Genomic DNA, 26,676 nt, shown 5'->3' with positions numbered 1-26,676 from the left:
AATTGTGTTCTTTGATACACAAAGTTTTTAAGTTTGATGTAGTCCCAATTTGCCTGTTTTTACTGTTGTTGTCTTTGCTTTCATTGTCATATCCAAGAAATCATTGCCAAGTCCAATGCCATGAAGCTTTCCCTCTATATTTTCTTCTATGAGTTATAATTTTAGGTCTTATATTTAGGTCTTTACTGTTTTGAGTTAACATCTGTATATGGTTTTAGATAAGGGTCCAATTTCATCCTTTTAGATGTGATGTCTAGTTTTCCCAGTATCATTTCTTGAAGAGACTGCTCTTTCCCCATTGAGTGGTCTTGGCACCCTTGTTAAAGATCACTTGATCACAGACACAAGGATTTATTTTTGGGTTCTGTATGCTATTCTATTCTATTCTGCCTTTGTGTTAGGACCATATTGCTTTAATCACTGTAGCTTTATGTGTGTGTGTGTGTGCACTAAGTTGCTTCAGTCATGTCCAACTCTTTGCGACCCTATGGACTGTAGCCTTCCAGGCTCATTTGTCCATGGGATTTTCCAGGCAAGAATACTGGAGTGGATTGCTGTGCCCTCCTCCAGAGGATGTTCCTGACCCAGGGATCGAACCTGCACCTCTTATGTCTCCTGCATTGGCAGGAGGGTTCTTTACCACTAGCTCCACCTGGGAAGCCCACTGTAGCTTTATAATGGTTTCAAATCAGGAAGTGTGAGCCCTCCAACTTTGTTTTCCTTTTCCAGAATTGTTTTGACTATTCAGGATCTCTTGAGAATTCACAAGAATTTTAAGATGAATTTTTGTATTCTCCAAAACAGGTCATTAAGATTTTGATAGGGCTTGAATTTGATAGGGCTGTAAATCAATCTGGGTAGTACAGACATCTTGATAATATTAAATCTTTCAATCCATGAACATGAGGTATTTTTCTATTTGTGTTTCTTTACTTTTTTCAGCAATGTTTTGTAATTTTTAGTGTATGTCTTTCACTTTCTTGGTTAGATTTATTCCTAAGAATTTTCTTCTTTTTGATGCCATCATAAGTGGGACTGTTTTCTTAATTCCTTTTTGGATTACTCATTGTAAGTGTATAGGAATGCAACTATATTTTTACCATGCCCATTTTGTATCCTAAAACTTTGTTGTATTTGTTGACTATTTTATTTTTGTGTGCGGAATCTCTTTAGAATTTTTTGGTGAAATTTCTGGGGTTTTCTACATATCAGATCGTGTCATCTCTGAACATAGATAATTTTACTTCTTCCTTTCCCATTTGGAAGTTTTTTATTTCTTTATTATGCCTAACTGCTCAAGCTAAGAATTCCAATATTATGCTGAATAGAGGTCTTCTTGCCTTGCTCTATTAAAGGAAAAGCTTTCAGTCTTTCACAATTAGCTATGATATTAGCTGTGGTCTTTTCATAAATAGTTTTTAGTATGTTGAGCTACATTCCTTCTCTTCCTAGTTTGTTGAGTGCTCAGTCTAAAACTTTTGATAATTATATGATATTTGACATACTGTTAAAGATGAAGTGAAATGAATTTTTGAAGAGTCTTTATGGTGAGCAGTTTGATATTATCTATTGAAATTAAAAATGCACATACCATATGGTCCAGAAATTGGCATTTACCTTAGTAAAGGCAATCACAAATGTGTGAGGAAATATATTTGAGGTTCATCATAATATTGCTGTAATAGCAAAGACGTTGGAAGCAACCTAAATGGCCATCCATAGGGGAATAGCCAAAAATAAAAGCAAAAGCAGAAACATAAATACCAAATTTGAGCCTTTATGCTATGAAATATTATATGACCATTAGAAAAAGGCAGGGGGCCAATCTCATTGTACCAAGATGCATAGGGTTCCAAAACATGTTCAAATGAAAAAGTCACGCTGCTTGAAGTCAGTGTACATATTGAGAATATTCACATAGAGATATAACCGAACCTCAGCTTCAACAGATGTAGCCCTTATTATCCATGCATTTTCCTTTATCTAACTCTCTTAATAGTTATGCAGGGTTAACAGTATTATTCTTACTTTACAATGAGAAAACTGAGCTCAGTGAACTTAATTTACTTAAGTTCACGGAAGTAATCAGAGGTAAATCAGAGTAATCCGTTTTAGTGCAAAGCCCAGGCCCCTAAACATTATATTATGCTTTCTTTACAAGTTACAGAACTGAACTGCAGTCAAATGAGATGATATATGGAGGAGACTATGTGCTAACTAGCATGTAAGACACCAAGAAGGGTCAGTTACAAAGGGAAGTTGAGTCTGTGAGTGGGGTACCAGAAGTCATCATACTGTTTGAGAAGATACTTAACTTATTTTTTCAGTGCTTCATTCTAAATCTGATTTTTTTTCTCAGCTGAGTAAAGATATTTGGGCTTGTGAGCTAACTCAATGTCCTTTTATTTGGCCATTAATATGTGAGATATATAAAGGATGGGATATTCCTGGAAGATGCAGTTGATGTAGAAGAAAGCAGACTTAAGAGAATTAACATCTAGAGTCTGAATCCTTCCCAAAGGAGAGCAATTCCATTTCTTACTGAGTTCAAAGTCACTCTGGGAGGTATGGTGAATACTGAAAGAAAAAATAGTCTTGAAAATATGTATATACCCTAGAGTTAAGAAATGTCTTTAATGCCAAGATCTGAAAGTCTAAAGGAAGAGTAGCAGAAACATAGTTTATTCAAAGATTTGAGTTTAACTCATTCTGTAGGGTAATTATTGACAGTACGAAAGACGAGTCTATCACAAGTGCGATCATTAATAGTAATAATCTTTATTATGTCTTTTTGATTTTCTAATCTGAAAGTTTAAAATATAAAAGGGTTGTTGTTCAGTTGCTAAGTTGTGTCTGACTCTTTGTGACACCATAGACTGCAGCACACCAGGCCCCTCTTCCTTTGCTATCTTCTGGAGTTTGCTCAAATTCATATCCATTGAGTTGGTAATGGTATCTAACCATCTCATCCTCTGCTGCCCCCTTTTCCTTTTGTCTTCAATTTTTTCCCAGCATCAGGGTCTTTATAAAGGGATGGACAGATATAAATAAGCAATTTCTTTGTGATCTCTTTTAGCTATGAATTTAGACTTCCAAAGGGAACAAAAATGAAAACATGCTAATGGACATTTTGAAAGCCCCTACATCTCTCCACATATTTGTACAACCTATTGGGAAAGGAAAATACAATTTCTATTTTGCCCATAAGAAAATATATTGAGATCAGCTGTGAGATAAACATCATACAGAAATTCATAAACACTAAAGAAAAATATCCCATATCTGTAGTAATTACTGCAATGAAAACTAGAGCATATAATCCAAATAATAAAATCAACTATTAATAACATATCACTACTGAATGGTGATATTAATTTAGAGACAGTCCCTAGGAATTTAGACCACTATTCATGTGATTTCTCTCAGTTCAGTTCAGTCAGTCGTGTCTGACTCTTTGCGACCCCATGAATCGCAGCACACCATGCCTCCCTATCCATCACCAACTCCCAGAGTTCACTCAGACTCACGTCCATCAAGTCAGTGATGCCATCCAGCCATCTCATCCTCTGTCATCCCCTTTTCCTCCTGTCCCCAATCCCTCCCAGCATCAGAGTCTTTTCCAATGAGTCAACTTTTCGCCTGATACCTTTCTCTTATTCTCACACAAAAAAATCTAAATTTTGAACTTTAAGGAAGGATTGCTATGGTAGACCTGTGTCAAATATGTTCACTCTTTTACACTCATTCAACCAATGTAGTCACTCATTCAATCCATTAACCAAGAGATTAAGTTATCATATGCCAGGCCCCATTCTAGGCATACATGAGGATATGATGGTGAAGAGGTAGAAGAGAACTTTGACCTATTGTAGCTGAGAGATGATGACACTGGACAGTTAAATCAGAAAAATAGGATGGAGTAAAGGCTATAGTAGGCCAGATCCGTGATGCATATAAGCATGTCGTAGAGTTTCTTGGAAGTACTTGTGGAGAGGACTAAACTTTTGAAAGCACACAGGAAGAGGATTTAGACTCAGTTATTGGCCATTCATATGAGAGCTATTTCTCCTGTAGGTAGGAGAACTTGGAAACATACATTCCACTAATTTTAGAAGAAAAGTTAAACATTTGCATCAATCCAGGTTGGCCTTGATTTAAATAGAGAACTGAGATGGCTTCAGACTTGTGCTGCTGCTGCTGCTAAGTCGCTTCAGTCATGTCCGACTCTGTGCGACTCCATAAACGACAGCCCACCAGGCTCTGCTGTCCCTGGGATTCTCTGAACACTGCAGTGGGTTGTCATTTTCTTCTCCAATGCATGAAAGGGAAAAGTGAAAGTGAAGTCACTCAGTTGTATCTGACTCTTCAAGACCCCATGGACTGCAGCCTACCAGGCTCCTCCATCCATGGGATTTTCCAGGCAAGAGTACTGGAGTGGGTTGCCATTGCCTTCTCCTGATCAGACTTGTGCTACACTTGTCCAAACCTGTGACGCTAAACCAACGTCAAGGAATTCAACATGCTAGATTTAAAATATCCCTGCCCAATACATGAATGGTTATTAGTGTTTAATACCGGGCAACAGGCATTTAAAAATGCATTATAAAGAAAGCTGGAAAATCCTGTTAAAATTTAACTATCAGTTACATATCCTTTCTAAACCTTGTGACTTTACAATTATATTTAACTTGGAACTAACAGATTCCTGACTTTTTCTTCTTAAAAGAAGATGAATGTCTTAACTCTGCTTTCTTACGTTGGCAAGTGCCGTGACAAAGTAACACATAATGAACCACTGGCTGTCAAAAAACTAAGTGATACCAATTGCAAAATACTGAGAAATAGAAATTGAGCAATGATGAAGAGATCTATTGACATTTTCCCTCCAAAATAATTCTGCATAAAGTCTAGGAATTCTTTAAATTCAAAATTAGGGAAGAAAAATGGAAATGTGGACTGCCACACAAAAGTAAAGATCATTACATAATTTCCATTAAACATGATTATCCTTTTCTTCACATATAAGTGTTGAAAATAAATGTGTCGTATCTAGGCAGGAGAGTGTCACAAATTTCAGGATTTGTGTCTTTCATGTTTTTAACCCCCTATAACAGCCATGTTCATTTAAATTTCCAAGATGCCAATAGCTGGGTTTAAGAGACATCATCACACTGAAAAGGTGGACTCTGTCGTAACCGCTTATTAAAAACAAACCAGGCCAAACTTGTGGTTTAAAAATTGGGACCAGATGATGCTTAATAAGCATGAAATGCTTTTGGTGTTACAAATGAGAACCAGGTGTGGAGAAAAGCAGCCTGGAGCTGAGCATGGCCACCTACAAGCAGGGCTCATCTGCCTCCCAAAGGGTGAGAGTTGGTCATCAACCCGGCCACCGTCTTGCCTTCCTGACTGCAGAGGAGAAACTGAACATTGGAAAGTAGAGAACATGAAGCCTGTCTCTCTAAAATTATGTATGTGTTCTGAAATCAAACACCTAAAATTAGACAGGGAGGAGATGAATGCACAATGGCAATGCGATTATTAGAGCTTCTGAATAGAATGGCTGATTCCCTAAGTGCCCAGCCATGAAGGCATCAGATGATCAGCAAGGTGATTCTGACTTCAACAAACCCTTCCGTTTCAGGGAATGTTGGTGAGGGTGGTGTGTATGTACGCATGAAGGGTGGTGGGGTTGGGAACTGGGTGACCCTTCTGGGCCTAGAGTTTCTCATTTGTAAAATGTGGGGGTGGGGCCTTGTGATCTAAGGTCACTCTCAGGACAGGGTTCTATGGTTTTATCTCCAAAATATGTCTGTGCTATGATTTATTGGCTCTGACTTCAAAGAAGCCAGATAAACAAATATGTTGCCCAAGAGGAAAACCAGTTTTGCTATGTTCCCCTCTATTTATACAAACTCATTAAAGCAAAGTTTTCTAAGCCTGGATCTCTCAGTTGTCCTTCGATGGGTCTATTAAATAATCCCTACCTGGCTGAGAAAGAGTAGTAGGAGACAGACTGTGCTCTCAAGGAGCCGACAATGCTAAAATCCAGTGGCAGCCAATTTTCATCGTATGCCAGCATCATCTGAAGGGCTTGTTAAAACACAGCTAACTAAGTTCCACATTTAGAATTTCTGATTCAGTAAGTCTGCGATGGGGCCCAAGAATTTGCATTTCTAGCAAATTCCCAGGTGCTGCTGATGTTGTTGTTCTGGGGTTCACGCTTTATGAACCATTGCTGTCCTGAGAACCTAAGAATACCAGTAGTCTGGACGAATAAACATGACATTATTATCTGAATGTCATTGTTATTTCTATGGGATCTTGACATGTAATACTCCATTAGGCAGCACAGAAACAAATAACTTAAAATCTAAAGATATCTTTCAAACTATGTCCCTGCTAACTTCTAGGAGTCAGGTGAGGTTTTTTGTTTGTTTGTTTGTTTTTTTGCTATGCTGAGCAGTATGTGGGATCTTAGTTCCCCAACCAGGGATGGAACCCTTGTCCCCTGCATTGGAAGGCTAAGGTGTTAATCACTGGACCACCAGGGAAGTCCCCAGAATGAGGTTTTCTAGGGCAGCAGGGAAGCCAGGGGCAACCACTGCTTCTACCTAGGAGTAACTGAGAACATTTGTCATCAATAACAAAAATTAACCATCCACTGAATAATTCAGCCCATTATGTCAAAGAGAGTTAAGACTCAGATGCTAACCTAAAGAAATTTGTAATTGGTTGGAATATACATTTAAGCCCCATGAAGGCAAGGAAATAGTGGGTTTATTTACCACCTTAAGCTTGCTGCTGCTGCTGCTGCTGCTGTCGCTTCAGTCATGTCCGACTCTGTGCGACCCCATAGACAGCAGCCCACCGGGCTCCCCCGTCCCTGGGATTCTCCAGGCAAGAACACTGGAGTGGGTTGCCATTTCCTTCTCCAATGCATGAAAGTGAAAAGTGAAAGTGAAGTTGCTCAGTCGTGTCCGACTCCTAGCGACCCCATGGATTGCAGCCCACCAGGCTCCTCCATTCATGGGATTTTCCAGGCAAGAGTACTGGAGTGGGGTGCATTGCCTTCTCCAACCTTAAGCTTAGGTGGTAAATAAACCTTTAGCACAGTGCTTAAACAAAGTAGGTGCTATTATGTATTGAGTGAAGGAGAGAATTTCTCTCTAGTGATTGACTTTGTCTATGGGCAGATTATCTGTTTAAAGAATGAGAATTCTCAGTAATTAGAATGAGAAGGTTTATTGACACCAGGTTAGAGAGCCGTGGGTTCTTTTAACATATTCAGTACTCCATAAATATTTGCTGAGTTAGGTTGCATTGCAGAAGACAGCACAAGGCGGTAAAGAAAGAACTCATCATTAAGAAAAAGAAACAAAACCTGAAAATAAAACCTGAAGTCATAAGACTTGAGTTTGAATACTATCTTTGTCATCACCATGTAAATTTGAATACAAAGAGATGGGTGGGGGATTACAGATACTGGAAACAAGAACAAAGACAGAAATGTTAAATTTTTCTAGGGAATATTGGCAAATTCCACTTGACTGAACATAGAATGGGCAGTGGCCAGATCCTGGAGTGATTTTAATTTTAGGCTAAGGAATTTGGACTTCATTGGATCAGCAGTGGGGCCATTGATACTTGGGGTAAGGAGTAATGTGATAAAAATTGTGTTATGGGATGATTAATCTGAGTGTAATGCATGGGATGGAATGGAAGATAGGGAGTAAAGAACCATGAAATTCTTAGAGAGGCTAGTAATACTTTTGGTGAGAATACTAAAAGTTTGAGCAATGTAGTGGCAGAGGCAATGGAAAAAGAAAAATTTACACAAGACTTTCAGGGGACCAGATGTATAGATTCGCTGTTTCATATGAGGGAACAATGGGAGAGAGAATCAAAAGACAATTCTCGGATTTTAAGTTCAACCAGTGAGACAGATGCTGATGGTCTTAAACAGGGGATACAAGAGAAGGGGCAGGTCTGGAAGCTGGGCTTAGGGGAGAGCTGGGGGGTCATGTTGAATTCTACTGTGTATATGCTGAGTCTGAGGTACCTGTACGACATTCCAGTTGAGTTGAGAAAGCAAGAAGATTTGAGAACAGAGGCAGGGCCTTTACCTTCTTGGGAATCATTCGCAGAGTGGCGACATTCGCAGTCTTGGAAGGAAATGGAGTTCCTCAAGAGAGGCTAGAAAAAAAGAAGACAAATGAGGGCCTGACAGTACTGGGCAGGGAATTCTGCCATTCAGTGAGCAAGAGAATGTGAACCAGGGAAGGAGGAATCAGCGTGTTCACAAAGAATCATGGTGATGCAGGTTTTTATGGGTTTTTGCGAAAAAGAGTTTCAAGAAAGGTTAAGCAGGTCAAGAGTGATATCAAATGTTACTAGCACATCAAGGAGATTGAGGGCTGAGACGTGCCAATTTCCCATTAGGAAATCACTGTTGACTTTAAGAGGATTATCAGCAGAGACTGAATTGCAATATTTTCCCTAAGTTCCAGGGACATCCTTCTTTAGTCACCCCCCACTCTTATGGGTATATACATGTGAATCCACATATTAAATCCAGTATATACACTGGACAAATGTAATATCAATGCACAAGTTAGATAGTTGTCGATGCTTATTCTTTCTTCCTCTCGGGCAAGAGGGACACACAGGCCTCTTGATTGAGTCTACAGACTGAATGATGGCATTTGAAACTTTAACCACTGAACAGTTAATTATTCAGTTTCATTCAAATTCAGAAGACCTATACATCTGAAAGAGAGACCAAACTTCTGGGAAGAAGCTACCCTTAAGTAAGACCCTCAGTTCGAACTATCATTAAGCAGCATCTTTTCTGCAAGCTGTCTGGCTGCCAAACATGTTTATGAGCTTTTGAAAAAGAACTACAAAGACACAAAGGCTGAGGACATGCGGGGAGGATGTGTATTTGCCTTGCAAACGCCAACCTGGAGGTCTAGTTCACATCCCAGGCCACGATGCTACAGGATGGGAGAATCCTAAACAATGATTGTTGCAAACACAAACAATTGCTGGGGTTTCGGCACAAGGCTTTGTGTGCAAACACTGCTGAAAGTGTTCATGTAGCCCTAGGCTGCCAATGGCAACCTCTAACTGGGGGAGATCTGTGCCAGGAAAAAGGGTGGAAGGGCCTTTTATTCATTTGGTAATTTTACAGGAATGAGCACTTCATGCATTTTTAGAAACGGAGAGTGGGGTGAAGAGAGAAAGGCAGGCACGCAGTGCAGTGACAGCTCTGGTGTGTGCGGCTGGGCCTCACGGGCACCACCGCAGTCTCTTTGGGGGCAGCTTGTCCGGCACTGGTCCTGGCTGGCACCAGGCATGAGAAGAAATGAGAGGGCAATCTGGCATTTTCATATTTGTTTATTTTAATCTCCCAGGCCTGCTGAAAACAACTGGAATCTTCTGAGTTGCTGAAAGCACATAGGCTTCTTTGATGGAACTCTTGGCCCCTGCCACCCTAAAGCCAAAGGAGCTCATTGATTAAGTCGTCGGGTGACCATGTCCTCTGTGAATTCAGGTCAGACCAGAGGCAATGGTTAATAGCTGGCAGGTAACTGTCCCTAATGCAATCTTTACTATAGCCTTCAAAGCTTAACATGAAAGAGTCCTCCACTGAAATCCAGACTGCAAATTGGGAAATGTTTGGAGTCTGGGCATCTGCCTGTGTTCCTTAGCAAAGCAAATGCTGGGAAAGCAAAGATAAAAGGTAGAAAGGAATGATTCAACACAGCTGGAGGGAATCCAAGTAGATAGTCAAGGAAAAGGGTCAAAGGGACACCCACGGCCTATTTTGTTTTAAGGTTTAGGAGGGGGTCAAGCCAGGGGCATGGTGGACTGTGAGGGCTGGTTCACATGGAACCCCAGCTAGTCACTGTTACCCTGGTGATGGCCGCATGAAACGAGCTGATGGGCCAGCTAGCCTTCATCCGACTGGCTTTTTGCATCTGCTTTTCTTTCCGTGGACAGGGGCCCTAGGGGATAGGCTCATAACTTTAATATTTAGTGTGGCTTTGACTGAATTAGACTTCAGTATTCTTGCCTTGAGAACCCCATGAACAGTATGAAAAGGCAAAAAGATAGGGCACTGAAAGATGATCTCCCCAGGTAAGTAGGTGCCCAATATGCTACTGGAGATCAGTGGAGAAATAACTCTAGAAAGAATGAAGGGATGGAGCCAAAGCGAAAACAACATCCAGTCGTGGATGTGACTGGTGATGGAAGTAAAGTCCAATGCTGTAAAGAGCAATATTGCATAGGAACCTGGAATGTTAGGTCCATGAATCAAGGTAAATTAGAAGTGGTCAAACAGGAGATGGCAAGAGTGAACATTGACGTTTTAGGAATCAGTGAACTAAAATGAACTGGAATAGGTGAATTTAATTCAGATGACCATTATAGCTACTACTGTGGGCAAGAATCCCTTAGAAGAAATGGAATAGTCCTCATAGTCAACAAAAGAGTCCTAAATGCAGTACTTGGGTGCAGTCTCAAAAATGACAGAATGATTTCTGTTCATTTCCAAGGCAAACCATTCAGTATCACAGTAATCCAAGTCTATACCCCAACCAGTAATGCTGAAGAAGCTGAATGGTTCTATGAAGACCTACAAGACCTTTTAGAACTAACACCCACAAAACATGTCCTTTTCATTATAGGGGACTGGAATGCAAAAGTGGGAAGTCAAGAAATACCTGGAGTAACAGGCAAATTTGGCCTTGGAGTACAGAATGAAGCAGGGCAAAGGCTAATAGAGTTCTGTCAATAGAACGCACTGGTCATAGCAAACACCCTCTTCCAACAACAAAAGAGAAGACTCTGCACATGGACATCAGCAGATGGTCAATGCCAAAATCAGATTGATTATATTTTTGCAGCCAAAGATGGAGAAACTCTATACAGTCAGCAAAAACAAGACCAGAGCTCAGATCATGAACTCCTTATTGCCAAATTCAGACTTAAATTGAAGAAAGTAGGGCAAACCACTAGACCATTCAGGTATGACCTAAATCAAATCCCTTACAATTATACAGTGGAAGTGACAAATAGATTCACGGGATTAGAATCTATAGATAGACAGAGTGCCTGAAGAACTATGGAGGGAGGTTTGTGACATTGTAGAGGAGGCAGAGTTCAAGACCATCCCCAAGGAAAAGAAAGGCAAAAAGGCAAAAAGGTTGTCTGAGGAGGCTTTACAAATAGTTGAGAAAAGAAGGGAAGCAAAAGGCAAAGGAGAAAAGGAAAGATATACCCATTTGAATGCAGAGTTCCAAAGAATAGCAAGGAAAGATAAGAAAGCCTTCCTCAGTGATCAATGCAAAGAAATAGAGGAAAACAATAGAATGGGAAAGACTAGAGATCTCTTCAAGAAAATTAGCGATACCAGGGAAACTTTTCATGCAAAAATAGGCACAATAAAGGACAGAAATTGTATGGACCTAACAGAGGAAGAAGATACTATGAAGAGGTGGCAAGAATACACAGAACTAAACAAAAAAATCTTCACAACTCAGGTAATCATGATAGTGTGATCACTCACCTAGAGCCAGACATCCTGGAATGTGAAGTCAAGTGGGCCTTAGGAAGCATCACTAAGAACAAAGCTAGTGGAGGTGATGGAATTCCAGTTGAGCTATTCCAAATCCTGAAAGATGATGCTGTGACAGCGCCACACTCAATATGCCAGAAAATTTGGAAAACTCAGCAGTGGCCACAAGACTGGAAAAGGTCAGTTTTCATTCCATTCCCAAAGAAAGACAATGCTAAAGAACGCTCAAACTACCACACAGTTGCTCTCATCTCACACGCTAGCAAAGTAATGCTCAAAATTCCCCAAGCCAGGCTTCAACAGTACATGAACTGTGAACTTCCAGATGTTCAAGCTGGTTTTAGAAAAGGCAGAGGAACCAGAGATCAAATTGCCAACATCCACTGGATTGTGAAAAAAGCAAGAGAGTTCCAGAAAAACATCTACTTCTGCGTTATTGACTATATGCCAATATTGACTATATGCCATATTGACTATATGCCAAAGCCTTTGACTGTGTGGACCACAATAAACTGTGGAAAATTCTTCAAGAGATGGGAATACCAGACCACCTTACCTGCCTCCTGAGATATCTGTATGCAAGTCAAGTAGCAACAGTTAGGGCCAGACATGGAACAACAGACTGGTTCCAAATTGAGAAAGGAGTACGTGAAGGCTGTATATTGTCATCCTCCTTATTTAACTTATATACAGAGTATATCATGTGAAATGCCAGGCTGGGTGAAGCACAAGCTGGAATCAAGACTGCCAGGAGAAATATCAATAACCTCAGATACGCAGATGACACCATCTTTATGGCAGAAAGTGAAGAGGAACTGAAGATCCTCTTGATGAAAGTGAAAGAGGAGGGTGAAAGAGCTGGCTTAAAACTCAACATTCAGAAAACTAAGATCATGGCATCTGGTCCCATCACTTTAGGGCAAAAAATGAGGAAACAATGGAAACAGTAAGAAACTTAATTTTCTTGGGCTCCAAAATCACTGCAGATGGTAACTGCAGCCATGAAATTAAAAGATGCTTGCTCCTTGGAAGAAAAGTTATGACCAACTTAGCATATTCAAAAGCAGAGACATTATATTGCCAACAAAGGTCCATCTAGTCAAAGCTATGGTTTTTCCAGTAGTCCTTTGTGGATGTGAGAGTTGGACTATAAAGAAAGAAGAGCACTGAAGAATTGATGCTTTTGAACTGTGGTGTTGGAGAAGACTCTTGAGAATCCCTTGGACTGCAAGGAGATCCAACCAGTCCATCCTAAAGGAAATCAGTCCTGAATATTCATTGGAAGGACTGATGCTGAAGCTGAAATTCCAATACTTTGGCCACCTGATGCAAGTAACTGACTCATCAGAAAAGATGCTGTTGCTGGGAAAGTTTGAAGGCAGGAGAAGAGGATGATAAATGATGAGATGGTTGGATGGCATCACCAGCTGGATGGACATGAGTTTGAGCCAACTCTGGGAGTTGGTGATGGACTGGGAAGCCTAGAGTGCTACAGTCCAAGGGGTCATGAAGAGTTGGACACGACTGAGTGACTAAACTGAACACTGGTACATCTATTATAGCTTTGTAGTAAGTTTTGAAATCAAGAAATGTGAATACTCTAAATTTGTTCTTCTTTTTCAAGATTGATGATTTAGATTTCCTTACAATTCCAGATGAATATCAAGATCAGCTTTTCCATTTCTGCAAAAAAGCTATTGGGATTTTTAAATGGATCGTGTTGGATCTGTAAATTGCTTTGGGGAGGACAGGCATTTTTAACAATATTAAGTCTTTCAATCCATGAAGTGTTTTTCCACTTATTTAAGTCTTCTTTAATTTCTTTCAGTGATGTTTTGTAGTTTTCAGCATACAAGTCTTACATCCCACTGCTTAAGTTCATTCCTAAATATTTAATTCTTTTTGATGCTATTGTAAATGAACTTTCCCCTTAATATCCTTTCTGTTTTTCCAGCTTTACTGTTAATTTCCTTTTTGGCTAGTCCATTGCTAGTGTATAGCAACCCTTATTAATATTTTAAAAAGGCTTTGGACATATATGAAAAGATTTGTGAATAAACATTTATTATACTTTAGTTAAGTGTTTAAGGTAAGTAAATGTAAATTAAATGAGTATTTGCTCTCAGTTAATTTTCAGTTAACCCATAAACAACTCTGAAAGACTGATCACATTGAATAAGAGAATCCTAGTGTCTATCTTAAATATTTACATTTTCATAATATGTTTATATAGTCCAAAAATACAACCACTACATTATTTAGATATATTATGCTTGTTACTATTGAGATTAGTTGATAATAAAAATTTAACTAGGATAAATATTTACTCTGCTAAGAACTCACAATGTGAATTTCTGGGGAAGCAGTCTTTATACTGTCTTTGATGTTCAAAGAAGGTACTTCTTAGGGTATTAACTGTGGCCTTCTCATCCTTTCCAGGTTTTGAGAAGCACCAAATACAATGGGAAGAAACTCAGGATCTGGGTTCAGATTATAATTGTTAACTACATGATCTTGGTTAAGCAGATTGTGATTCTGAGCTTCAGTTTTTCCTATTTGCTAAATGGGAAAAACAAAAACTGAGGTTTCTGGGGATTAAATGGGCAATCTTCTATAAAAATGTCTGATATACAGAATGCCCTCAATAAGAACAGGGTGGTTTAATAGTTGACCCAATTATTGTTATTATTATTTTAATAACTTTATTTCCTTATTTATTTGGCTGTGCTGGGTCTTTATTGCTGTGCAAGCTTCTCTCTGGTTATGGCAAACGGGGGCTGCTCTCTAGATGCTGTACATGGGCTTCTAACGGCATGGCTTCTCCTATTGCAGAGCACAGGCTCTAGAGCATTTGGGCTTCAGTAATTGTGACTTGTGGGCTCAGTAGTTACAGTTTCCAGGCTCCAGAAGCACAGGCTCAGTAGTTGTGGCACATGGGCTTAGTTGCCTTGTGGCATGAGGGATCTTCCCGGACCAGGGATTGAACCTGTGTTTGCATTGGCAGGGGAACTCTTTACCACTGAGCCACCAGGGAAGCACCCAATTTTTATTAAATGTTTATTTCACCTATTTATTCTCTCAAGTCTCACTTTGGAACCAAAAGCAAGTGCAAAATGCCTATGCTGTACATAAAGTGTGTGCTGAACAAATATTGCCTTTTACATGATTAATGAGAGTCAGTGTTCTTGCTTTTGGCCATGGAAATCAGGCATGTTCACTGGCCTGAACAGAGATGAGTACGCTAGGCTTGGCTCCATTATTTTTGCTCTCACAAACTGAGATAATTGACTGTTCTAATTAAGATAGAGGAGGAGACCGGCTAGGGTTTTGAGACAATTTCCTATAAGCAGGTGGCTAATTGAGTACGTCAAAGCCCTTTGTGCACTCAATACTTGTGACTGATTGGATGATTCTTTTGGCTCTGCCCAAAACATTTAATATCTGTTATGTTTCTTGATTATCCACTATCTTTTCCATATCCCCTAGTTTTTTTTTATCTTAAAATTTTTATTACTTTCTTCCTTATCAGCACCATCAAGAAACCTTGAAATGCAAGTGAATCTTTATTTAAAGTATTATATCACTTATAGATGATTAAAGGAGTAAGTTGTAAGCATATTGTACTTTTTTCTGTAAGAGAAACAAAGACTAATGAAATATCATGAATACCTTCCATGACTTTTTCTTAAAGAAAGTTGACATATTGTAATCTCTCTGTTTTTCTGTCCAACTGCAATGGTATTCTCTAGTAACATGCTTTAGAATTATGGGGTAGAATTAGACTTTTTTTTTTGATGATTTAATGTTTTATTTTTTTTATTTTTTTTTATTTTTAAACTTTACATAATTGTATTAGTTTTGCCAAATATCAAAATGAATCCATCACAGGTATACATATCCCCTACTTTTAAGACATGAAACCCAAAATGGAAAGGGGAGAAAAGAAGGCATCCTTGTTTTATGCCTACTCCATGAATGCAGAGCTTCTTGAACAGCTCTGCCACAAAAAGAGTTTGAGTTTTTAAAATAAGAAAAGGTCTTTGAAAAGTTCGTGTGTGATTGAGGCAAGTTGCTCCAATGTCTAGGACATAGTTCAGAGGGTGAAAATGTATACCAAATGATGTGTGAGCATCATTAATAAAAGGAGTCTAGGAGATTTTACAGATGGTTTGCTAAAGCAGATCTCTTAGATGGAGCCAACATCCCCAGGTAATATTAGTCTAGCCTGTTTGATGAGAGAAATTGGAAATAGCTTAAAGAATGCTGGTTGAAGTGGTGTCAGCCAAGAAGGACATTTGAAAGAGATTAGGTCTTTCTAAGCTTATTTGTGTTGCTTGGAATTCCCATTTACAATATGCCCCTGGCAGAAACGTCAAGCTGCCATGTAACATAGGTGGAGATTTTCTTTACTGATAGAAGCCTTCTAAACAAGAAGAATGAATGTAATTAACCTTGAGGGAGTTAGCAAAAATCAAATGTGTGTCCTTACAGATAGCTTTGAGAGGGAGAATATGAAAGATAACTGCATCTTTCCCTTGGGTGCTGTGTACTGTCTTGAGTGTAGAAATGCAGTTGGCATCTCTATGCCTTCTTTTCTCTTCTGAAATTCTTCTCAACATCCGGATTGCAGCAGCTTGCAAATAAGGTATCTATCTTTCTCATCAAACTTAAATAATGAACTCCACTCCCTTCTCTGAACAAGAAAACCTGGGCTTTATAAGTGTTCATTTCATGATTTACTAACAAGTAGTGACAATACCTCGTGCCTCCTAAAGACCAAAAACTGGCAGTGGAAGTGGAGAGTAAAGGGGGCTTTTCAAGAGAAACTGAAGAATGATGATTTAAATTATATTGAGGAAAAAGCCCAGCAGCTATAAAAGAATGATTTGGACTGACCGGCAACAACTCAGTCTAGAACTTGTCTTTCGCTAAAGAACATCTTGGAGGCCTATTAGTCTGAGTAACCTAGGCTATCTTCTGGTATCTAAGAAACCTCAAATCTCTGTGGCTTAAGACACAAGTTTTGTTTCTTGTCAATGTGAATCAGAAGGGGCTGTGCAATGGCAGCCCACTCCAGTACTCTTGCCTGGAAAATCCCATGGGCGGAGGAGCCTGACAGGCTACAGTCCATGGGGTCGCTAAGAGTCGGACACGACTGAGCGACTTCACTTTCACTTTTCACTTTCATGCATTGGAGAAGGAAATGGCAACCCACTCCAGTGTTCTTGCCTGGAGAATCCCAGGGACAGAGGAGCCTGGTGGGCTGCCGTCTACGGGGTCGCACAGAATCGGACACGACTGAAGTGACTTAGCAGCAGTAGGGGTAATGTAACTGTGCATTACATAGTTCCTAAAGGACCCAGTCTGATAGAGGCTCCATCACCTTACCACCTGGGTACCAGCTCAGGCACCTCACTTTCTTGGCTCCTATAACTGAAGAAGGGAGAATTGCAGCTCTTTCATTGACAAGTAAAGGCTTTGACCTAGCAGTGACACATGTCACTTCTATTTACAAGCTGTTAGTACCAGTCATGGGGCCCCACCTACCTGAGAGAGGGTAGGAAAATGTAATTCTCCTGTGTGTCTGTAAGGAGAGGAGAATTCAATATGGAGACACTCCAGTGTAGGAAGTAAGGGAGTAAGAAATAAATGAAGAGAAAGAAAAGAAGCATTTATTATAACAGAATGAATGTTACAAAGGGAGTGTCTGGCAGTTACCCTGGAGTAATATTCAAACACCTTACCCTGGCCCCTGCCTATTCATATGACCTCGTCCATTCTCTCACCCTTCCCTATGCTGCTCTGACCTTCAGACCTTTTGTTCATCCTGTGTATTAAGCTTATCTTACCTCAGGGACTTGTATTGACTGTTCCTTCTGTGAGGAATGCTTTTTTCTCAAACATTTGCACTCTTGTCATCCCAGACTCTGCAGTTATCTTCTCAGAGAAGGCTCTCTTGACCCCACAACCTAAATAAGCTACCCTCCTTATCTATTCCCTATCCATCCAGCTATTTTATCTTCATTTCATCCTATCATTTTTTCATTATTTTATATTTTCATATTTATTATGAAATAATAATTCATAATTTTTTTTTTACTGTTTGCTTTTCTCCATTAAAATACATTCCAAGAGATTAGGGCACTTGCTTATCTTGTTCAACATGTATTTCTCATACATAGTAGGCATTTAACAAATGTTAAAGAAATGAATTCAAAAGGGGCTGAACAGAATCCTTTGGAGGCTGGAGTTTCCAGTGGTACCCTAATGTCTGTAGAAGTAGGTGTTTTCAACATGAACTTGTAAGTTATACCTGGAAATGAGGAAGAAAAGACATGATATCCACAAGTCCAAGTAGAAGAAAGAGCTACTCAGCTTGGATGTGAAACAGCAAAAAAAAAAAAAAAAAAATTACTTATTCCAAGTGGTTGAGGCAAACTTTGGATTCAACAAATAACTTACGTATCCACAAATAACTTGTTAGCATATTGCCTACATCTGAGTGTGACAGCCAGTAACTAGCTACACTCTAGTTACACTGGAGATAGTCCCTAATAATCTAAGCTTCCTATTATTTATGTCCTTGTGTGGACCTTTTCATGCTGAATCAGGGCAGGCCTGGTGTGACCGATGGAACACAGAAGTGATGGTGTGTGAGTCCCAAAGCCAGGTAATAAAAGGCATTTCAGCTTTAGTCTTGGATCATCTGATATGGAGGAATGCCACAAGGACACTCAAGTCCATGTGGAGACATCCATGTGGAGAGGAACTGAGGTCCCAGCCAAAAGCCATCAGTTACTTGTCAGAAAGCTGAATGAACTAACTTGAATATGTCTTGCAGCCCTAATCAGGGCTTCAGGTGACTGCAACCTCATGAGAGACCTTCAGCCAGAATCACTCCTTGGAATGGATTCTGAATTCTTGAGCTATAAAAATTATGAGAAATAATAGTTGACTATTATAGCCCATGGGGTCACAAAGAGTCAGACATGACTGAGTGGCTTTCACTTCACTTCATTATTGTTTTTGTTGTTGTTGCTCAGTCCCTCAGTCATGTTCCACTCTTTGCCACCCCATGGAGTACAGCACACCAGACTTCCCTGTCCTTCACCATTTTCGGGAGCTTGCTCAAACTCATGTTCATCGAGTCAGTGATACCATCCAATCATCTTTTCCTCTGTTGTCCCCTTCTCCTCCTGCCTTCAATCTTTCCCAGCAACAGGGTCTTTTCTAATGAGTTGGCTCTTCACATTAGGTGGCCAAAGTGTTGGAGCTTCGGCCTCAGCATCAGTCCCTCCAATGAATATTCAGGATTGATGTCCTTTATGATTGACTGGTTTGATTACTGCTTTAAGTCACTAAATTTGGGGATGATTTGTTACCAGCTAAACTAACTGGAACACTTAAATTTCTTAAAATTTCCAAGAGTTTCTACTCTTAAGGATGTTCACCTTCTTTGAAGGTGAATGAGAGAAATATGGAGGTGAGGGGTGAAGTGTCATGAGCTGAGCCAGTCACATGAACCAAATCAACTTTGCCCATTAACAGAATGTCGGATGTCTCAGACTGACTGCTCATCATATATTCTCACATTTTGTGGCCTCACAAAAACACTGTAACTATAAATCTGTATCAAAATTAATAAGTTAATTAAATAAAGAGTATGTCAAATGAAATGTCAGGAGCTGTGTCAATGTAAGTGGCTGATTGAATGAATTTTTCATTTTAGAACTTATTAGCCAATGTACAAAAAGTTCTGTTCAAATTTTAGTTCAAAGCTCAAAAACATACGCTAGATTTTTTTCTGTGGAGGGGATCCCGGTTTTATAGTCTTGTTTGGGTTTTTTTTATAAGTGTAGTTTGGAATATGTTCTGTGAACTTTAATGGGACATGTGATGTGGATCTGTTAATAGGAACTGTGTGTCACTTTTGGATGGTAAATTGGAACTTCAGATGCCTTTCTTAAAGACTATCCTAACATTGGAAAAGCTGACCTGTTATGTATGTACAGAAATGCCTGACTTTTGGCCTTCTTATGAAGTGATCTGCCAGACTGTCAAATATTGTTCTGTTCCCAGACTTCAGGGAATTAAAATGTATGCGTCCGTCTGTTTGAAATTCTCTGAAGTTCTGGGTTTCGTGCTCACCTTTGACTCTTTCCTCTCTGATCTGATATGCTTATCTTAGTGGATTTCTGAAGGACTTTTTAGATGTCGTTATGAAGGAGGAGATTTTCTAGTCTCTGTAGCTTTCATTAGCAGAGTGTCATTCTTCTGGAGCTTACTGTTTTTCCCTATAGCCTTGGACATAGCTTGCTATTGAGCGGCCTAGCCTCCTGACCTATTAGGTCATAGAATCAGAAAAAAGCATTACCTTTTTTTTTTTTTGCATTTCTCAAGCTATTCCTTATATTCCTGTAACATCTTAATGAAACCATTCTTTTTTTTTTTTTGCACAGAAGCTCTTTTGACCTCTTGTGGGAACCTACTCTAACACTCTGTGGCTCTTGTTCATAAGAACATTCTTTCTCTTAATATCTAGTCTAAACTTTCCCTTCCTTAGCTGAAGGCTTTTTGTCTCCCATTTTGTGAAACTACAAGTGATTCCCTTTCCTCACTGAAGACTAAACTTTATACCTAATGGCTAGAATGTCAAACAAACATTAATCTTGTCTCCTGCCTCTTTACAGATGGAGGAATGCCCAAAAGCAATTTAGCCTTAGACAGCAGAAGTATTTGTGTAGTGTTCTTTAACCTCTGATTCATCTTCTCAAATCATTTTGGATTAAACTTTATTTCTCAAAGATGCCAACAGGACAAGAATCTACCCTGAAACTTCACAATCATTCCATATTTCTATATTTCACTTTAAATTATGTCTCTCCCTTACATAAGCTAACTACCATAAAAAGGATACTTATACATTTGCAAAGGACCATTTATATGCCTCAGCAATACGTGTATCAGGTTTGAAATTTTCTCTTTGTAGATAGGGCCTGCTCTAAGACCACTTAATATGCAAAAATTCATACTTTCCAAAGAGCTATGTAAGAGGCAATTGTTCGTATCCAGGCAAACCTCCCCACTCCCCCAGACTCCAAACACACACACACATGGGCCAGTCACACTGAAATTCCACCTTTGGGAATGTCGCCCTTAGGAATAACTAACTCAAGATTTTAATGCAGATGCCCTGGGAGGACACTGGCATTTCTTGATACTTTCTCTTCACATTTTTATTACCAAATGAAGAGGAAAGGAATTTCAGTATAAAGAGCTGAAAATAAAATGAACTAGTACATCAAGGAAGAAGTCATTTATTCCTTTTAGAATGGACTAGTTTGATCTATTCTTTTATGCTTAAAATCCTGTTTTTGAGCTAATTGGAGTTTTAATGGGGAGGGTATAGAAGTTGAGGATTGTATCACCACGGGGATGGTGACGATGAGCAAAAGACCATTTTCTTTCTTTAATAAGAGGAGGGGGACAGTCAGAAGGCAGAAGAACTGCACAGAGGGGCATCCGCTCAATCCTGAGTTGAATCTACTGCACCCTCCTTTCATTGTCAACTGCAGGCACTTAAAAGATTCTAGAAACCTTGTTGCAGTTACTGGTTTGCTTGTCTGTCATCCTGAGTGAATTCCTTGAGTGAGGACGGGAAGCGGGAGCACACAGAAGGATATAGGTGCTTTTGGGGATGAAGGATAGGATGGGGTAGCAGGAGCGTGGAGGCCTGGAGGGATAAATGAAATAATTTCATAACAACAACTGTGGAAAGTAAAGTCAAATAAAAATTAAAATGAGCTTCCCCAATTAGCTAAGAAGATTTTCAATGATGCTGATGGTAGCCTATCAGAATGTGGAAACGCAGAGTGTACTACATGAAGTTTTATGCTTACGGAAATGGAGTTAAAGGGGTTGAGAAATTTTGCTTCAGATCTTGGGCTGTAAACCTCATGAAAGAAAAAAGGAGTTAAATGGTTCAGAGAGGATAAAGTAGAAAGAAAAGAAAGTGTTAGTTGCTCAGTTGTGTCTGACTCTTTATGACCTCATGAGCTGTAGCCCACCAGGTTCCTTTGTCCGTGGGATTCTACAAAGCAAGAATACTGGAGTGGGTTACCATTTCCTTCTTCAGAGGATCTCTCCAACCCAGGGATTGAACCCAGGTCTCCTGCATTGCAGGCAGATTCTTTACTATCTGAGCCACAAGGGAAGCCTCAGAGAGGATACAGTATGAGAATAAAATGGTCTCTTGAAAGAATGGATGCTGTTACTCCTGCTCATGGTGGTGGTGATGGCGGCAGTCAACATTAACTAAACATTTCCTGTGTGTCAGGCACTGAGCAGACTCCTTTTCATAAATTATTCTTTACTCCTCACAACAATCCTGTGAGATTGGTATTATTATTATTCTGACTTTTCAGATTAAAATACCTAGCAGCTTTTGAGAACTGAAGTAAATTGTCTAAGGTCACAGAGTTAGGAAATGGAGGAAGCAGAAATTGAACCCTGGCATTCTAATTTGGTGCCCCAGATGGTAAACAATCTGCCTCCAATGCAGGAGACCTGGGTTTGGTCCCTGGGTCAGGAAGATCCCCTGGAGAAGGAAATGGCAACTTGCTCCAGTATTCGTGCCTGGAGAATCCCATGGACAGAGGAGTCTAGTGGGCTACAGTCCATAGGGTCACAAACAGTTGGACATGACTGAGTGACTAACACTAACTAACTAATTAACTATCCTAACCTGAAGAAAGGATTTAACTTCTCTTACTGATGCTGGGAAAATTGAGGTCAGGAGGAGAAGGGGACAACAGAGGTTAAGATGGTTGGATGGCATCACTGACTCAATGGACATGGGTTTGGGTGGACTCCGGGAGTTGGTGATGGACAGGGAGGCCTGGCGTGCTGCGGTTCATGGGGTTGCAAAGAGTCGGACACGACTGAGTGACTGAACTGAACTGAACTGAACTGATTCCAGTTAAAATGAGCCCGTACACGTTGGAAAGCTCACCATCAGAAGAATTTGTCTTTGGCTGTTTCTCGAATAGCAATACCATCAATGCTTCTCTAGAAAGTATCTGTGGACAATACTAAATCTTGTGAAATGGGTGCTTATGGTAACAAGTATATAGACTGCAAGTATGAATGTTCTCAATGTTTGCTTGCAGCAGCAGGCTGCCACATTGGGATATTATGTCACTGTCACCAATTTATTACCCAAGTTAGCGAATTTCATATTTATGGTGCATTGTCAGATATAACTACTTATCAAAATTATGGCAGGCAAACACAGACGATTTTGAGGAAAATTTTGAAAACACTGGATGTACCGAAAAATTAACAATTGATTCCCAAGGCTCCACTGCCACCTGAAACTTAAAGCATAGTAGCAGGAAGCATAACAATCCTGATCAGGTTTTCAACAGCCATTAAAATGGCTTGGCATTTCCTCATGGATGTCAGAATTTCCTCACATAAAGTGTTCTTCTATAATGTTAAATAAAATTGAGGGAGGAGTCACAAAAATGAGAATTCTGTATAGTTTGGTCACCTAAGTTATTTCATTAGATAGTTCATATTTTGTTTACTATCTTGGCCACGTCAATAATGTTAGTTTAAAAATGCTTTCTGTGGGAAAAGTGATGCCTGGACCTTGAAACCAGAAAAGCTAGCATTACATTGTTCCTTCAAAAATCTGGTTTTGTGTACATAATTTTTAATTATGGTTTATTTTCCAATAAAATAGCCTGTTAAGAGATTAAGGACTGCTTATACAGAGTTTGAGCAAACTCTGGGAGATGGTGAAGGACAGGGAAGCCTGGCATGCTGTAGTCGATGGGGTTGCAAAGAATCAGACATAACTTAGTGACTGAACAACAACAATACTTCCTACCAGGAATTAAGTGATTTCTGACGTATAATAAGAAGGCAATCATGTTAAAAGGATGATGGTGTAGCCTGGGTTTCTCTGAAAGCAGGACCTGAGACTAAGGCTTGCATGCAGGCAATTTATTTGGGAAGTGGTTCTGAGGAAGGATAGGGGAAATGAAACTGAGAAGGAGAGAAAGTTCCCAATGGGAACTTCTCATGAGCCTTTTGAATTACGTCTCAGACTGTTGCCTACAAGAACAGGCAAACTATAGCCACTAGAGCGAATCTGGCTGACCACCTATTTTTGAAAATAAAGTTTTATTGAAACAAATCTATGCCATTCATTTATGTATTTTGTTCAGATGCTTTCAGGCTATGATGGCAGAGACTATGACGGCCTAAAAAGTCTAAATTATTTTCTATATGGCCTTCTACAGAAAAAACTTTTCCTATTTTTGCCCTAGAGGATGAAGGGAGTAAACATTTATCCATTAACTCTCCTCCTGCAATGGTCAAAGGCTGCCTAAATGGGGTCAATTCCCTCACCCTTCTGGATTGCTCTCATCTTGTAAGCAGATTCCAATACTCTGACATTCAGTTCAGTTTAGTCAGTTCAGTCGCTCAGTCGTGTCCAACTCTTTGTGACCCCATGAATTGCAGCACACCAGGCCTCCCTGTCCATCATCAACTCCCGGAGTTCACCCAAACTCATGTGCATCGAGTCGGTGATGCCGTCCAGCCATCTCATCCTCTGTCGTCCCCTTCTCCTCCTGCCCCCAATCCCTCCCAGCATCAGGGTCTTTTCCAATGAGTCAACTTCACATGAGGTGGCCAAAGTACTGGAGTTTCAGCTTTAGCATCAGTCCTTCCAAAGAAATCCCAGGGCTGATCTCCTTCAGAATGGACTGGTTGGATCTCCTTGCAGTCCAAGAGATGCTCAAGAGTCTTCTCCAACACCACAGTTCAAAAGCATCAATTCTTCGATGCTCAGCTTTCTTCACAGTCCAACTCTCACATCCATACATGACCAGTGGAAAAACCATAGCCTTGACTAGATGGACCTTTGTTGGCAAAGTAATGTCTCTGCTTTTCAACATGCTATCTAGGTTGGTCATAACTTTCCTTCTAAGGAGTAAGTGTCTTTTAATTTCATGGCTGTAATCATCATCTTCAGTGATTTTGGAGCCCCCCAAAATAGAGAAGCCTAAGTTTAAGAAATGAAAGATTTAACATATTGTCTAAGGTGAGTCACTAACTTATTAAAGCCAGGATAATCTGGTCAAAATCTGTGCAGAATTAATGGCTGTAAGACAGCTGGAGTGAGAGACTGAATGAAAGAATATGAAGTGTGTACAAAACGTGTCTGATATTGGGCTTCCCTGGTGGCTCAGTGGTAAAGAATCTGCCTACCAATGCAGGAGATGTGGGTTCGATCCCTGATCCAGGAAGATCCCATGTGCCGCTGAGCAACTAAGCCTGTGTGCCACATCTATTGAGCCTGTGCTCTAGAGCCCAGGAGCTTCAACTATTGAGCCCATGTGCCAGAACTACAGAAGCCTGTGCACCCTAGAGTCCATGCTCCCCACAAGAGAAGCCACAGCAATGAGAAGCTTGTGCATTGCAACTACAGAGTAGCCCCTACTTGCTGCAACTACAGAAAAGTCCATGCGGCAATGAAGACTCACCACAGCCAAACATAGATAAATAAATAATTTTAAAAAGGTGTCTGATATGTAACAAAAATGGTGTGATGATGGTTTTTTCATTCATTGCAAATTATGTATTGAGCATCTATCACATATCAGGCTTTCTTTTAGATGCTAGGGATATAGCAGTGAATAAAGATGACAAAAATCTCTGCCCTTATAAAACTTACAATCAAGTATAGGAGATAGATGATAAATAACATGTAAAATATGTGGCATGCTAGATAGCAATTAGTGCAAAGAGCTTTCCAGGCAAGAGCAATGGCCCTGAGATGGAAGAATGTCTGGTGTATTTGAGAAATAGTCAGGTATAATGTGATTCAGTGTGAAGCAGCAGGAGAAGATCATGTAGGACATGGTAAATAGAAAGTACTTGAGCTTTCTCTTAGGAGTGAGATGAAGGTTTAAACAGAGCAGGGATGTGACCTGACTTAAATTTTTTTTTTCTGAAGAATTAAAAAACAATTGAGACATAACCCGAACATAATAAAGTACACAAATCTGAAGTGTATAGCTTAATAAATTTGCATATGTATCCACCCATGTAACCAACACCTGGATCAAGACACAGAATACGGCCATCAACTCAGTTTCTTTGTCCCTTTCAGTCCATTCCCCATCTCCTCAACAAGACAACTGTTCTTTTGGCTTTTAACACCACTAATTAGTTTTACTTGGTCTTAAACTTCATTTAAATGGAATCTCAGAGGATGCACTGTTTATCCGGCTTTTTTTTTTTTTTGTTCAACTTTTTAGTTTGAGATTCATTGGTGTGTTTGAGTATATGAGTGACTCTGCTCTCTCTCTCTCATCGTGGAGTAGTGTCCATCGTATGAGTATGCCATCATTATTCATTCTTCTGATGGGCAGTGGGCTTTGGCTATTATGAATAAAGATGTTGTGAACATTCTTGCATATATATTTTTGGTGGATATATGCATTAGTTTTTCTTGAATATTTGTAGATTGGAAATGCTGTCACAGAGTGGACATGTGTTTAGCTTTAGTAAATATTGCCAAAATGTTTTGAACAAAAGCTGTTGAACAAACTTAAACTCCATCAGCAATATAAAAGAGTTCAGACTGCTAGACACTTTTACCAACTTTTGATATTGTCTGTCCTTGTGGGTTTTTTCCCATTCTGGTAGGTGTGCATTGGTTCCACATTGTGATTTTAATTTGCATTTTTCTGATAGGTAATGGTGTGTGATTTTTAAATATGCTTATTGATCATCTGGATATGAAGCAGGTGGTCAAGTTTTGTCTGTTTCATTTTATTTTTTTCTTACTGATTTGTAGTTGTTAATATATTCTAGATACAAGCCTTTTTTGGCTACATTGTTGCAAATATATTTTTTTCCAGTTTGGGGCTTGCTTGTTTGCTTTCCTAATAATTCACAACAATGAACAGAAGTTCTTAATTTTAGTGAAGTGGTTGCTGCTCTATGTGTCCCACTAAGGACGTCTTTGCCCAGGCCAGAAGCAAAGACTTACGTTTTCTTTCAGAAACTTGTTT

This window comes from Bos indicus x Bos taurus, chromosome 20, assembly GCF_003369695.1.
Source record: "Bos indicus x Bos taurus breed Angus x Brahman F1 hybrid chromosome 20, Bos_hybrid_MaternalHap_v2.0, whole genome shotgun sequence".
Classification (NCBI taxonomy): domain Eukaryota; kingdom Metazoa; phylum Chordata; class Mammalia; order Artiodactyla; family Bovidae; genus Bos; species Bos indicus x Bos taurus.
The sequence above is the reverse complement of the archived record's forward strand: the minus strand, read 5'-3'. Positions refer to the sequence as shown.